We start from the raw sequence: 15079 nt of genomic DNA on the forward strand, positions 1-15079 counted from the left end.
ACACAGGACATTTTGCCACCTTTGAAACAGTTTCAAAAATTCTCCAATCAAGATTTTGGTGGCCGACGACATTTCGCGATGTTCACGCATATATAGCACAGTGTGACGAGTGAAGAGACGAGGAAAAATAAGCAAAAGACATGAGATGGAACAAAATTTCATCTTGGAAGTAGAATCTTTGATTGCTGGGGGATATACTTTATGGGTCCCTTCCGGTCTTCACACGGAAACATATATATATATATATCCTGGTCACTGTTGACTACGTATCCAAATGGGTTGAGCAGTCGCTTCCCCAACAAATGATGCCTCTGTCGTAGTAAAGCTTTTCAAAAACATTATCTTTCCGCGATTTGGAGTTCCTAAAGTAGTCATTAGTGACGGTGGATCTCACTTCATCAACAAGGTCTTTGAACAAGTGCTTAAGAAGAACGGTGTTCACCATAGAGTCCCTACACCCTACCATCTACAGACCCGTGGTCAAGTGGAAGTTTCGAACCGACAAATAAAAGAAATTTTCGAAAAGACTGTTCGATCAGATAGATAAGATTGGTCTCGCAAGCTAGACAATGCACTGTGGGACTAACGAACCGCTTATAAGACACCACTGGGAACAACATCTTTTCACCTGCTTTATGGAAAATCCTGTCATTTACTAGTTGAATTGGAACACAAGGCAGCCTCGGCAACTATGTTGTTAAATTTTGATATCAAGCCAGCTGTTGAGAGAGACTCATCCAGCTTGACGAGCTCGATGAAATCAGACATTTAGCATACGAAAATTCGAAGTTATATAAGGAACGAACGAAAGCTTATCACGATAAAAGATCATATCTCGTCACTTCGAACCAGATGATCAAGTGCTCTTATATAACTCCCGGTTAACTATTTTTCCCGAGAAGCTTAAATCTCGTTGGTCTGGACCATCCGAAAGTAAAACCTTCCAGAGCGCTAACGATAATTAGCGAAGAAGGCAACGAGTTTACAGTAAACAGGCAGCGGGTAAAGCACTATTGGGCCAAACCACCAGGTAACTGATAACAGATTATCATTATCTGAAGTCACACTAAAGACTTTAAACTAAGCGCTAAATGGGAGGCAACCCATTTAAAAAAAAATTAGGAATTCATAGTAAGTTTTTCAGAACTCTTTTATCTAGGATTGAAATTAATTAGTTAAAAATATTTAAGTATTTGTTTTCGAGTATATTATAGACATAAAGATTGTTTAATAAGAACAATATCAACCGACACAAGTACGATTGTATCGATCGACGTGGTTCTTGTTATGATATTTTTGTGATGGGGTCGTTTAAGTACTACGGAACACTAGGAGAATTGTAATGAAAGCAAGAGATTAGACTAGAAGATGTTTATTGAGTGAATTTGATAGGGCTACAACGTGTTTGGTGTGAGAACCTAAGTTCTAGCCACCTAAACCCTAATATCGTAGTCTAGAAAAGTCGATCTCTTATTCTAGGGTTTGGGGTCCCCGTTTATACTTATAGATGTCGGCTGTAGGCTTAGGAATTCTTCCAATTTAGTAAAAAATAGAAGTTTCCCCTTAGATAGGAAACTTCCATTTTTTGTCGAGGGTCGGCCCGATCAAGGGGATCGGGCCTATCAAGGGGGTCAGGCCTTGAGTCCTTCTTGAGCAGGGGATCCGGCCTTGACTTCTTCTTGAGCAGGGGGTCCGGCCTTCAAGGACTCATCCGGAAGCTGGAGAAAACCTATGCCTGGATATTTTTCCCCATCAGTTTGCCCCTTATTCCTTGATTTTCTTGTGGGAATCAAGGGATAACGTGTGTTATTGTCTTGGTTTTCTCTTAGGCCGGAGACTACTTCAGGTACCATGTCTTCTGATGTTGATTTAGGCCTAGACTTTGTTGATGACGAGGGTAGATGGTTCCATGAAATTCCACGTGTTATGATTCTCAAAGATATTTGGAATTTGGTTATAGTCCATCGCTAATGGAGAAGAGATGGAAGGAATATCCCTCTTTAAAGACTTTGAGATATACGGGCCTTGCACATGGAACACGTCTCAGAAATGTGGGCTTCGCGAAAAGGCTCAGCGATGGTTGAGCTTCCTCCTTTGGCGCTTTTTTGGCCGTGCGACGACTCCCCCGAGGCGCGTGGTCGTCACTCTTTAGGTCTTCATCTCTCTCTTTTTCGAGATCAAACCCATCTCTCTCATTCTTCTTTTCTTTTCTCCTCCGTTCTCTTTCAAGACCAATCACGGCGGCTTCCTTCCTCGAAGATTCTCCTTCGCTTCTCGACAGGTAGCAGTCTCCTCTCTCTTCTCTTTACTAGATCGTCCTTAGTAATGTCTGGTGAACCCCTTAGTAAAACATTAGGTTCCTCCCCCGTGAGCGATAGGGCTAGATCTAGGAGCTTAGATCCAATGAGTTTTTCTTCCCATTCCCCTAGCCATGCAATTGAGGTGGAAAGTCCTCGGCTTGATGAAGTCGAGAATATCTCCTCCGATGATGAAACCGAGGAACCCTTGCCGACGGGTCCGGTTTCTAGGATTAAAGATAGAGAGATTAAGGAGTGAAGGAAGAAGTACAATCTTCCTCAGGAACTCGTCTTCCAGGTTCCGGGTCCTTCTAATAGGATCTCAGATTTCAGAGTCGACGAGGTTCCGGTTGATGAAGCGTATTTTGATACGGGATTCTGGGGTCGCGTTCCTTCTCTTATTGCCAAGCTATCGGAGCGTCTGGTAATTTCTCCTGTCCAGCTAACTCCTCCCGCTTGGAGGACGTTGATTGCGATTCAGAACCTGGGTGACCTAGAGGACTTATCGTTAGGAGTGAGCGAGGTCCTTTAATCATACTACGTCGCTCCCTTGCCTGGAGCTAGAGGGAAGTACTATCTCCATCCTCGGGGCGGTAACGCACTGGTCAAGGACATTGAGAAAGAAGCGAGGAAATGCCACTCAAGCTTTAGTGGTAGATGGGCAGAGAAGTTCGCCTTTATATATCTTCTTGGCTTCTCTTCGATTTGGCACATAGTAGGTAGGTTACCACTCTTTTGCGAGGATCTTCAATTGGAATACTCACTTGTTTCTTCTCTTTCTTTGCAGATATTCCTCGTGCTCATATACCGGAAGGAAAAGAAGTAGTTAATCAAGCTCTCGAAGTTTCCCTTCAATGTCGTCAAGTCGAGTTCATTCTCAGTAAACAAGTCCTTGAGGGCTGCAGTATTTGGGGTAAGCTCGTTGCCTTATGCTTCTTTTTATTGCTGGATTTGCTGATCACAAATGTTCATATCCTTTAGGTAACATGTCTGGATCGACGGGAGATCAAGCTATGGATGCCTTCACCAAGGCCATGGAGAAACTCTCGGCTTAGAAGCCTGCTCCTAAGGCTGCTGCTTCAGGTGATGATGATGATGTCTTGATCCTCAGGAGTGGCAAGCGTAAGGGTTCTTCTAGCTCGGCCCCCTCTGTCCCTAAGAAGAAGACTCGGGCTTCTGGGTCCACCTTGAAGGCTTCACTGCAGCCTTTTGAGGACCTATCCACGGTGTTGGCTGATCTCTATTCTAAAACGTTCCCCGAGAGCGCATGCTTTCTTCCTTCAGGGGATATCTCGAAGGCCATTGAATCTGTCCAGTTTGATCTTCCCCAGGTATGCCGTAGCCTTTTTCTTTGCTTTTGTTGTATGTGTTAATGACCATCGTGATTTGTTTGCAGGCAATGTCTCAAGTTCATCATCTCGGAGATATGATGAACGAGCAGTCATCCAAGGCGGAGGTGGAGAATTTTACTACTCGGCTTCGGGAGGAGAAGGACAAGGCCTTGGCTCTAGGGAAGGAGATCAAGTCTCTCCAAATCAAGCTGAAGAATTCTAAAGAGATGGAAGCTGCCACTGCCATGGAGAACGCAACCCTGAAGAGTCATCTAGAGGAAGCCAGGGAGGAAATGTGTGGATTGAAGGCTGAGAGAGAGTCCTTTGAGGACAAGAAGGTGATGGCCGTGAGTGGGGCTAAGGTGGCTGCTCGTTGGGAGCTGATGAGGGAATGGCTCAAGGAGCAGACCAGCGGATAGAATCTAGCGGTGGAGTTCGAGGGGTACAAGACGGTGAAGATCTCTGAGGCCAAGATGAGTGGATTGCCTCCTCCAACGTTCGATGACGAGCCACCTCTCCCTGAAGCAGACGTGACTGAGAAGATCACCCCTGCCGCGCTTGATGATCCGGTGATATCGTGCATATTTACATGTTTTTAGCATTCATATCTTGTGCATTTTGATCATATAGCTTAGAACTTTTGCATCTTTAGGATCCATATTGCATGCATTTGTCCTAATCAGGTGTTGGATCATCCTTTGGAGTGTTTTGAGATGTTATGGGGTTCTAAGATCCAAAAAGAAGTGAGGATTGAAGCTTGGACGAGTGAAGAGTGTGAAGAGTACAAGATGGACGAAGCACCCGGCTGGATATACCCGGGACAAAGCTGCCGCTTGGTTTGGTCGAGACCAGAATCACCCGGCTGAATCCACCCGACCAGAATATGCCGCTCGTCCAATGGTTGATCCAGGAGTGAAGCAAACACCCGGCTGTCCGCACCCGGCCAAGCCATTCCGCTCGTCCAACGGTCGAGAGAAGATGGACGATTCACCCAGCTGTCCACACCCGGCCAAACCATACCGCTCGTCCAGTTGGCGAATATACCTGACCAAGCTTTCATTCGGGTTGGTCGAGAGCTATTCTTCCCGGGTGAAACCAATACTTAGTCGTTTTTGCACTCATTTGAAGGGCTTTTTAGTCATTTGTCTTGATGTTGTAAGCTTTCTAAGCCTAAGTATTAATACTCTTGTAATCCCTAATGGGACTTATCTTATTTTCTCTTAAGAAACACAAAACCTCCTTTGGTGAAAGTTCTTTTCTTGAATCAAATCATCATCTTGTTCTTGTGTTCTTGAGTGTTTATAAGTTCATATCTTTCTTTCTTTACATGATTAAGCTTAAATACCTCATGGGTTTAAGAGTAATCATGGTGATTAGTGAGTAATCCACTTTTGGATTCATGGGTTAGGGAGATTAAGGGTGATTAGGCTTGATCTAAGGTGTTTAGGTATAGATCTTTCTTATTCCTTGCTAGTAGAAAGATCTTAATGCTTCTTTTGAGTTGGCCTCTCTAAAGTTGAGTTCTAGACATTTTCCACCCACAAGGTGTTTGATGAAATGTCTGAACCAACTCTCATAAGCTTTTAACACACTCAACCAAATAGATTGTTGTTAAAGGTGTTAAGATGGCTATTAGACTTGTTTATAATGATTGCTTCTTCAACATTGAACCAAAGAAATTTGATGCTTGAGTTTTGGAAGCAACTGAGCATTCATCTAGAGATAAAGTTTGTTTAGGATTGTGTCTAGGTCTAAGGTAGATAGATTGATTGAAAGCTGACACCTTTAGTTTAAGTTTAATCACCCAACGTCTAATCCCTTATCCCATGAGTTCTCCCATCTCATAATGAAAGAAAGATTCTTACTTTGTTGCATTTTAGTAAATTTTCTAGCATAATCTCACATCTTATATTGATTGCATTTAGCTTAAGCATGGTCTTGCATTCCCTTTGTTTCATGATCTCTTAGAATTGGATTGACATCTCTTATATTACAACATTTGAATAGGACCCTTAAAAAGGCCTATTACCAAATTGGTGCCGTTGCCAACTTCTAAGTTGATTTTGACATTGAGATTTAGTCACTTGCTTGAGACTAAATTATTTTTGTTTTCTATTGTGATATTGATTCTTCCCCTCTTTCTCTCTTTTGACTTTTCAGGTGTATGAACTTGAGGAGCAGAGGTTCATCAAGCCTTGTTCCCATAGGGGAAGACATATCTGCACTTGAGAGAGAGATTGTGAGAAAGAGAAGGGAAGAAGAGCAACAGGCTCACATTCAGAGGTTGGGTTTTGACATGGAGAACCTGCCTCAATATAGAGTTGTTGAAGATGGCAATGGTCAAGGAGTTGCAAACCTTAGACTACCACGCCAACCACAACACCCACCGCGTCAAGCTCGTCCCATTGGCGCCTATGATCAACCTCACATTCTCGGTCATATATTGGGGATCAGAGCACCACCAGTGGAGAACAACAACTTTGAGATCAAGTCAGGACTGCTCAATACCATAGAGCATAACAAGTTTTATGGCCTTGCATCTGAGGATCCTATTGATCACTTGTACAAGTTTGATCAATATTGTGTTTGTCCAAGACAAATGGTGTCTCTGGAGATGCATTCAAGCTGAAGCTGTTCCCTTTCTCTTTGGGAGACAAGGCACATCAGTGGGAGAGGTCTGTCCCAAGTGACACTATCACTACTTGGGAGGGTGGTAAGGAAGCCTTCTTAGAGAAGTTTATCTCCACTTCAAGGACAGCTATGATAAGGAATGAGATCTCTGGTTTTCAACAGAAGAATCTAGAGAGCTTCAATGAGGCATGGGAGAGATTCAAGGACTACCAAGCTCAGTGTCCTCATCATGGTTTCAGCAAAGAGAGTTTGCTTAGCACCTTCTACAGAGGAGTTCTACCATCTTGTAGAAACAGGCTTAACACTGCTAGCAATGCGTCTTCTTGGGCAGAACTGAGCATGATGCAGAAGAGCTGGTAGAGAACATGGCCAAGAGTGATTCGGTCTACAATGAGGAGTATGATAGAGCCAACAGAGGTGATGATCAGCAAACAAGGAAGGAGATCAATTCCTTTCAAGAGAAGTTTGATTTGGTTCTTTCCAACCAAGCTAAAAAGGAGCAGATTAACTTGGTTGGTGATCCTAGTCAAGAGGCTCCTCCTAAGGTGAATGAGGTTGATGGTTTGGAAGGGCAAGAAGAGCTTTGTTTCATCAACAACAATGGTACTTGGTACATGAAGGAACCTAACTTTCAGTACAACAACTACCAGCCAAGGTCTTATCCAAACAATCAGCAAGGAGGATATAAGCCTAAACAAACCACTCAACAAGGTAACTATCAACCTAGGCAAAACGCCCCTCCTTGTTTTGGGAACAACAGCAATCAGTCTACTGAAGCTCAAGGAAGCTCCTCTCAAACTAAAGCTCCTGATTCAAGCATGGAGTCAATGTTCAAGTAGATAATGGATGCTCAGTCTAGAGTAGCAAAGGACAATGGCCATGAGTTCAAGACAGTGCACGCCAAGATCGATACTAGCTACACAGAGCTGAACAACAAGATCAGGGCCTTGGAGAGCAAATTTGCTTCTATGAACTCTCAGCCAAGTCGCCAACAGGGTACCCTACCTGGAAAACCTGAGCAAAACCCCAAGGAAGCAATGAAGGCAATCACCCTGAGAAGTGGTAAAGAGTTGCCTCCAAGAGTCCTCACCAAGGATGGTGAGAAACAAGGTGGGGAGGTTGCCATCAACATTGATGATGAGGTGGTTATGAGAAGGTTGATGAAGAAATTCTGGAAAAGATTGTTGAAGCTAAGGGTAAAGGAAAGGTTGGAGAGGAGAAGAGAACAGTGAAGCAAGGTGAAGCTGCAACAAAGGATACTTTTTTTGTCCCTCCTCCCTTTGAACCTAAGCTACCATTTCCTGGAAGATTCAAGAAGCAGCTGTTGGAGAAGTACAAAGCACTTTTTGAGAAGCAGATGAGTGAAGTTCATGTTACAATTCCCATCATTGATGCCTTCATGCTTGTCCCTCAGTATAGCAAGTTCTTGAAAGATGATGTGGCTGCTAAGAAGAAGGAAATGGAGGGAATGGTGATTCTTACTCATTAGTGCAGTGCCATCATTAAAAGATTGACAATCCTTAAGAAGCTAGATGATCCAGGAAACTTCACTCTACCTTGTGCCATTGGTCATTTGATGTTTGAGAGGTGCTTATGTGCCTTGGGAGTTAGTGTTAGTCTCATGCCTCTATCTGTAGCCAAGAAGCTTGGATTCAGCCATTACAAGAAGTGCAAACTCTTTTTGGTGCTTGCTGATCGCTCTGTGAAGTTTCCCATTAGTATTCTGGAAGATCTCCCAATGATGGTGGGAAATTGTGAAATTCCTACAGATTTTGTGGTGCTAGAGATGGATGAGGAATCTAGATATCCCTTGGTCCTTGGAAGACCATTCTTAGCCACAGAAGGAGCAATAATAAATGTGAAGGAAGGGAAGATTGATCTTCACTTGGGCAAGGAGCACATTCTCCACTTTGACATCAATGAGATAATGAAGAGGCCAGCCATCCAAGGGCAGATCTTCAACGTAGAGGAAATGGAAGCTCTAGCTTATGAGCTTCTTGAAGAGTTGGCACTTGAGGATCCTCTACAACATGCTTTGACAGTTGATGGAGAAGTCCAAGTGGTTGAGAACAAAGAAAGTGATGCTTATGGGAGGATGCTGGATTCACACAGAGGGTTTGATGGTGAGGATCAGTATGAGGAGCTTCAACAAGTGATTCATCAATCGGCCTCAGCCACTCAACAAGAGGACAGTCATCAAGAGGACTGGAGTGAACTCAAGGTGCCTAAGGTGGAGCTTAAACCCCTTCCCCATGGTGTAAGGTACGCTTTCCTTGGCCCTTATGAAACTTACCATGTCATTGTGAGTAGTGAGCTTACTGAACTTGAGTTGTCTCAGTTGTTGAGTGCACTTAAGAGATTTAGGAAAGCAATAGGGTATTCTCTTGATGATATCAAAGGGATATCACCTTCTTTATGCATGCTATTGAACATCAAAGGAGGTTGAACCCTAATTTGAAAGATGTAAAGAAGGAGATTCTTAAACTCTTAGATGCCGGTGTGATTTACCCAATCTCAGATAGTAAATGGGTATCTCCGGTGCATGTAGTCCCAAAGAAAGGTGGTATCACTGTAGTTAAAAAATGATAAGGATGAGTTGATCCCCACTAAAATTGTAACTGGACATAGGATGTGCATTGATTATAGAAAGCTCAACTCTGCATCTAGAAAAGATCATTTTCCATTGCCATTTATTGATCAGATGCTTGAGAGACTTGCTAACCATCCTTTCTATTGATTTCTTTATGGGTATTCAAGGTTTTTCCAAATCCTTATACATCCCAATGATCAAGAGAAGACAACATTCACATGCCCTTATGGTACCTTTGCATATCGAAGGATGCCATTTGGGTTATGTAATGCTCCAGCCACCTTTCAAAGGTGCATGATTTCTATCTTCTCCTATCTCATTGAGGATGTTGTGGAGGTGTTCATGGATGACTTCTCTGTCTACGGATCTTCGTTTTCTGCTTGTTTTTCCAACTTGTGCAGGGTCCTACAGAGATGTGAAGACACCAACCTTGTGCTGAAATGGGAGAAGTGTCATTTCATGGTCAAAGAAGATATTGTACTTGGGCACCAGATTTCAGAGAAGGGTAATGAGGTGGAAAAGGCTAAGATCAAAGTGATGGTTAGTCTACCTCCACCAAAGACAGTGAAGGACATAAGGAGTTTCCTTGGCCATGCTGGGTTTTATAGAAGGTTTGTCGAGGACTTCTTAATGGTTGCTAGGCCAATAACCAAGTTGCTATGCAAAGAAGCCGCTTTCAGCTTTGATTCAGATTGTCTTGAAGCTTTCAAGAAGCTGAAAGATAACTTGGTAAGTGCCCCTATTGTCCAGCCACCTGATTGGAGTCTCCCCTTTGAAATTATGTGTGATGATATTGACTTTGCTGTTGGAGCTGTCTTGGGGCAGAAAAAGGATGGGAAGACTCATGTGATCTACTATGCTAGCCAGACATTGAATGATGCTCAGATGAAGTATGCCACAACTGAGAAGGAGATGCTAGCCATTGCGTTTGCCTTTGAGAAGTTCAGAAGTTACTTGGTGGGGTCAAAGGTTATTGTCTACACTGATCATGCAGCCTTGAGACACCTCTTGGCCAAGAAGGATGCCAAGCCAAGAATTTTGAGGTGGATTCTTTTGCTTCAAGAGTTTGATTTAGAGATCAGAGACAAGCCCGGCATTGAGAACGGAGTGGCTGATCACTTGTCTAGGCTGAGGATTGAAGGTGAAACGCCTATTGATGAAGGACTTCGTGAAGAACAAGTCATGGCTATTAGGGCAGTGGTTGCAGTTTGTGAAACAGGCAAGGAGATTGAAGAGGTCAAGGCGTCTAAGGAGAAGGAGCCTTGGTATGCAGATTTTGTGAACTACCTTGTCACAGGAAAGGAGCCATTAAAACTTGAAGGTTATGCCAAGAAGAAGTTCTACAAGGAACTGAAGAGGTACTATTGGCATGAGCCCTTTATCTTCATCCTTTGCAAAGACCATCTCTATAGAAGGGCAGTGGCTAAAGAAGAAGTTGATGGGATCCTACAACAATGCCATGGATCTTCATATGGAGGTCATTTTGCTACCTTTAAGACAGTGCCTAAGGTTCTACAAGCTAGTTTTTGGTGGCCTCATATGTTCAAGGACACACAAGATTTCATCTCAAGGTTTGATTCTTGCCAAAGGAGAGGGAACATCACTAAGAGGAATGAGATGCCTCAAAATCCAATTCTTGAAGTAGAGGTGTTTGATGTGTGGGGAATAGACTTCATGGGACCTTTCCCCTCTTCTTATGGCAACAAGTACATACTAGTGGCTGTAGACTATGTGGGTTGAGGCAGTTGCAAGTCCTACAGATGATTCAAGAGTGGTGTTGAAGATGTTCAAGAGCATCATTTTTCCAAGATTTGGAGTCCCTAGAGTGGTTATAAGTGATTGAGGCTCACAGTTCATCAACAAGCTTTTTGAGAATCTTCTCAAGAACAATGGAGTGAAACACAAGGTTGCAACGCCCTATCACCCTCAAACCAGTGGCCAAGTTGAAATCTCTAACAGAGAGATCAAGGGGATCTTGGATAAGATTGTGGGAGCTAAGAGAAAGGATTGGTCAGACAAACTTGATGATGCACTTTGGGCTTATAAGACAGCATACAAGACACTCTTGGGAACCACTCCTTTCAACCTTGTGTATGGGAAAGCTTGTCATCTACCTGTGGAGTTTGAGTACAAGGCATTGCGGGCTGTGAAATTGCTTAACTTTGACATAAAGAGTGCCAAGGAAAAGAGACTTTTTCAGCTGCATGAGCTTGATGAGATAAGGATGGATGCTTTTGAAACTCAAGGATCTACAAGGAGAGAACCAAATCCTTTCATGACAAAAACATCTTGAAGAGAGAGTTAAAAGCTGATGATCAGATACTCCTCTACAACTCTAGGCTGAAGTTGTTTCCAGGGAAGCTCAAATCAAGGTGGTCCAGACCTTTTAAGATCAAGGAAGTTAAGCCTTGTGGAGCAGTTGTGCTTTGGGATATGAATGGAGGAGAATTCACAGTAAATGGACAGAGGGTGAAGCTCTATATGGGTACTACACCAAAGGAAGATCGATTCTCAGTTCCACTTTCAGATCCCACCTCAACCTAGTCCCAAAGGAAGCAAAGTCAAGCTAGAGACTTTAAACAAGCTCACTTGGGAGGAAGTCCCATGTCTATCCTTGTAAATATTGCTTTAGGATCTCTTTTCAAAGTCCATTAGTAGAAATGAGTGCTTGGAGTTGTGATGGGATGATTCAGTGGGTTGATAAATAAAGAGTTTAGTTTGGTCGGGTGATCCATGGGAATCACGAAGTTGATCATCGGGAATCAACGGGAATCACACGGTTCAAATTACCCGAGAGGAGCATACCGCTCGTTTTGATCATCAGTGATCCACGAGAATTACGTGGCTCGTTCCACCCGGGAATCACCTACTGCTCGTTTTGATCAACGAGAATCCAAGAGAATGACGCGGCTCGTTCCACCCGGCTAGAGCGTGCCGCTCGTTCAGATCACGAGTGATCCGAGAGAATCACGCGGGTGATAATACCCGGTTGGAAGCACCCGCTCGTCTTCGACCGTACGGACGAGTAGGAACACGCGGGTTGATCCATACCCGGTTGAAGATCCGCGCGTCGACCCGGCAGGTAAGTTTCCTTCTCTTTTTCTCGCCCAGACCCGTACCCAGACCCATATACGACCCGGTTCACTCCCTTTTGACCTAATCCTACCCTCTCTCTCTCATTTCATCTCTTTCATAAATCTAAAAACCTCTCTAGCCTCCAAGAACCAAAAACACCATATCTAACCCAAATCTCCACCAAATCAATCCATTATTTTCCCTAGATCAAAGTCTTTCTCCCATTAGTCTACTTTCTTGAATCCTTTCTTCATTTCCTTCCATCCACAGCAAGGTATGATTTCTTCAAGTTCATTTTCGCAACTCTCATGAATCCTAGATTTTGAACTTGAAATTGGATCATTTTCTTGCTAGATTCTTGTGAAATAGGCTAGGAAAGGCTTGTATATCATGCTGGGTAGTTGATTTGATGGTGAAATTGAGTTTAATTTGAACTTTGAGAAATTAGGGTTCATGAGATTTGGGGGTTTTTCAATAATTGTTTATGAAAGGTTGATTGCGGTTTAGAATGGTTAGCTAAGATGGATTGAAGCTTGGTTAGGTTGATAATTTCGACTTATCAGCGGATTGTTCTTGGATTTGGCTTGTTGAGATTCTCATGTTCATAAAAAAAATATTAATAATAAATAAATAAAAAACAAAAAAAATAAATAAAAAAATAAAAAAAATTATGAACGAGAGAAGCTTGCTTGCTTTGTGATAGGCTTTGCTAGGATGCTAGTCTTTTATCAAGCTAGTTTTAGCATGATTTTGTTTCTCTCTTTCACTTGTACTCATTCTTTTCCAAGTGTTTAAAATTTTTAGGTACAAATGGTGAGAAAAGATGAGAACAAGATTGCATAAGAAAGAGTGGAAGCAGCTCAAAGAGAGACTTCTCAGCTGAGAAAGACTTTGGGTTCCATGCCAGAATCAGAAGAAGAGCATAAGCAGCAAGCTTTGGCTTGGATGGCCAAAGACCGAGTAAAGAAGAAGGGAAAGCAACATGTGGTTGAAGAGAGTGATGAGGATGCTGATGAGGATAGTGATCAGGATAGTGATGATGGTCATGCCCCACCCAAGAAGGCTAATTTCAATGCCAATAGGGACATGACCAAGAAGCCCACTGCAGCTAAGTTGCTAGAGCACTTGAGACATGCCATTGCTTGGTCTCCAACCAGATTAGTGGATAGGGTGATCTTGAAGCAGATGAAGATTGAAGAGGATGTCCAAGAAATGCTAGGGCACTTGGGTATGGAGAGCTTCTACACAATGGCCTACCCCACATACAAAGAAGTCTCATGTCAATTTTTGGCATCTTTGGAGGCCACTTTCTACACTTCCCTTCATGAGGAGCAAGGATGGGGGATGATCAAGTTCAAGATTGATGGGAGAGTTCATTCCATGAGCTTTCAAGAGATTGGAGACGTGTTGGGTCTCAAGGACTCAAAGAACCCTTCCATGCCCAAGCTTAAAGGTGTTCACAAACTCACGAACATTACAAACCTCACCTACAAGTTGTTATCAGGCAAGGATAGGAACTCTAGCAGAGACAATAATGGTTCTATTAGGCACCCTTCTGTGCGCTTTCTCCATAGGCTGATTGTCCACACCATCTTTCCAAGGAGGAATCAGGAAATGTTAATGGAGAAGACCTGAAGTTCATCCACCCGGCTGTGCAACATTATGCTTCTTACCCTCGCCTACCTCTTGTCCCAGCTGATTTCTACAAAGATTTTGGTTTGGTTGGCTTCTTTGTGCAGCGCCTTCTTTACTACAAGAGCTGGGCTTGGACAAACAGGGATGGAGATGCTCAGATTGGATTGGGGGTTTGATCACACCTTTGCTTGCTCACAAGGGGATCAGTCTAGGAAATTATGGAGATGGACCACTGTTCTTGGATGCAAACTACTTGAAAAAAGTTGGATACTTCTCTGGCACATTCAATGGATCATGTGTCTACTCTTACCTAAGAGGAGACAATCTAGCTGAAGTGGTTCTTCCCATGTGGGACATCACTAACTTGAAGGTTCAAGGAGAAATCAGGTTTGACATCCAGTGAGAAGCATCTGCTGAAGACTCATGGAGCTCTTGGTCCCATGTCCTTGCCATCCGCCAAGAAAAGGAAAGACAAGACATCAGTTTTTGATGAGGGGCACACAAGCAAGGGCACTGAGCATCTATTTGGACCTCCACGCTACCACTTTAACCAGTGCACCAGCTCTTTGCCCATTGGGCCACTTCGCCAAGCTCATGACCAGATAAGCACCCTCCAAAGGTGGAGCAAGGCTCAGGACAGAACCATCTTCAAGGTCACTAACAAGTGCAAGGAGATGAGAAAAGACATAAAAAAGCAAGTTGAGGTTTCAGCTAAGTTCATGAGGAAGGTGACTGATCTCTTGACAAGAGGAGCTGTAGCTGGCTGCACTGAAGATGACTTTGGGGACATCTTTGCTCCTCAGCCTCAGACCTTGCTTGATCCACAGGCTCCAAAAACCAAGAAGCAGCTCCTTCGCAGCAAAAGAAACCCACCAGTTCTACCTTCTTCATCCGAAAACAAGTCTTCTTCACTAGCCTCTACTGATGAGGAAGACAAATCTGAGGGCGAGGCATCAGCCACTTCCCACGCTCCATAGAGGTACTCCTTCACCTTCCATTGTATATACCATCTTCATTTGCATTTAGACTTTGTTTTGGTCATCTCTCTCCACTTTTCACACAGAGACTGTGTGAATTAAGTATGGGGAAGATGCAAATTGCTGATGATCTTGTGTTTCTTGTCATTTGCATGCATTGTAGATAGTTATTTGCATAAAAGACAAAAAGAAATTTGAAAAGCACAAAAAGAATCATGTAGTTGCATTAGCATTCTTAGGATTGAGTCTAGAGCATACACTTATTGCATAGAAAAGAAAAAAAAAATATAGGAGTCTAGAAACATGCATATAGGTTGCATTCATGCATAAGGGGATGATTTTTACCTTGTAAAGATGCTCATGCTAAGTTCTCATTTTGGTGACCTTTGTAATCATTGCAATTAGATTGAGCATCCTCTTGATAGCTTGTACACTTTGAGCCTTGAAAACTCTTCTTGAAACTCATTAGATTGTTTGAAACTCTCTCTTTGAAGATTGCTCTTGTCTTATTTAAACTTGATGGCTCTTGCTTATGGTCCTTTG

The 15079-nt window shown here is 43.1% G+C and overlaps 1 non-coding gene across 1 annotated transcript; it reads right to left on the minus strand.

Moving 5' to 3' along the window:
- Positions 1–6388: 6388 nt before the first annotated feature.
- Positions 6389–6495, minus strand: LOC130500613 (small nucleolar RNA R71). Its single transcript, XR_008939230.1, has one exon. It is a non-coding gene; the product is annotated as a small nucleolar RNA R71 (small nucleolar RNA).
- Positions 6496–15079: the final 8584 nt, after the last annotated feature.

The sequence above is a fragment of the Raphanus sativus genome, chromosome 9 (genome assembly GCF_000801105.2).
Source record: "Raphanus sativus cultivar WK10039 chromosome 9, ASM80110v3, whole genome shotgun sequence".
NCBI lineage: Eukaryota > Viridiplantae > Streptophyta > Magnoliopsida > Brassicales > Brassicaceae > Raphanus > Raphanus sativus.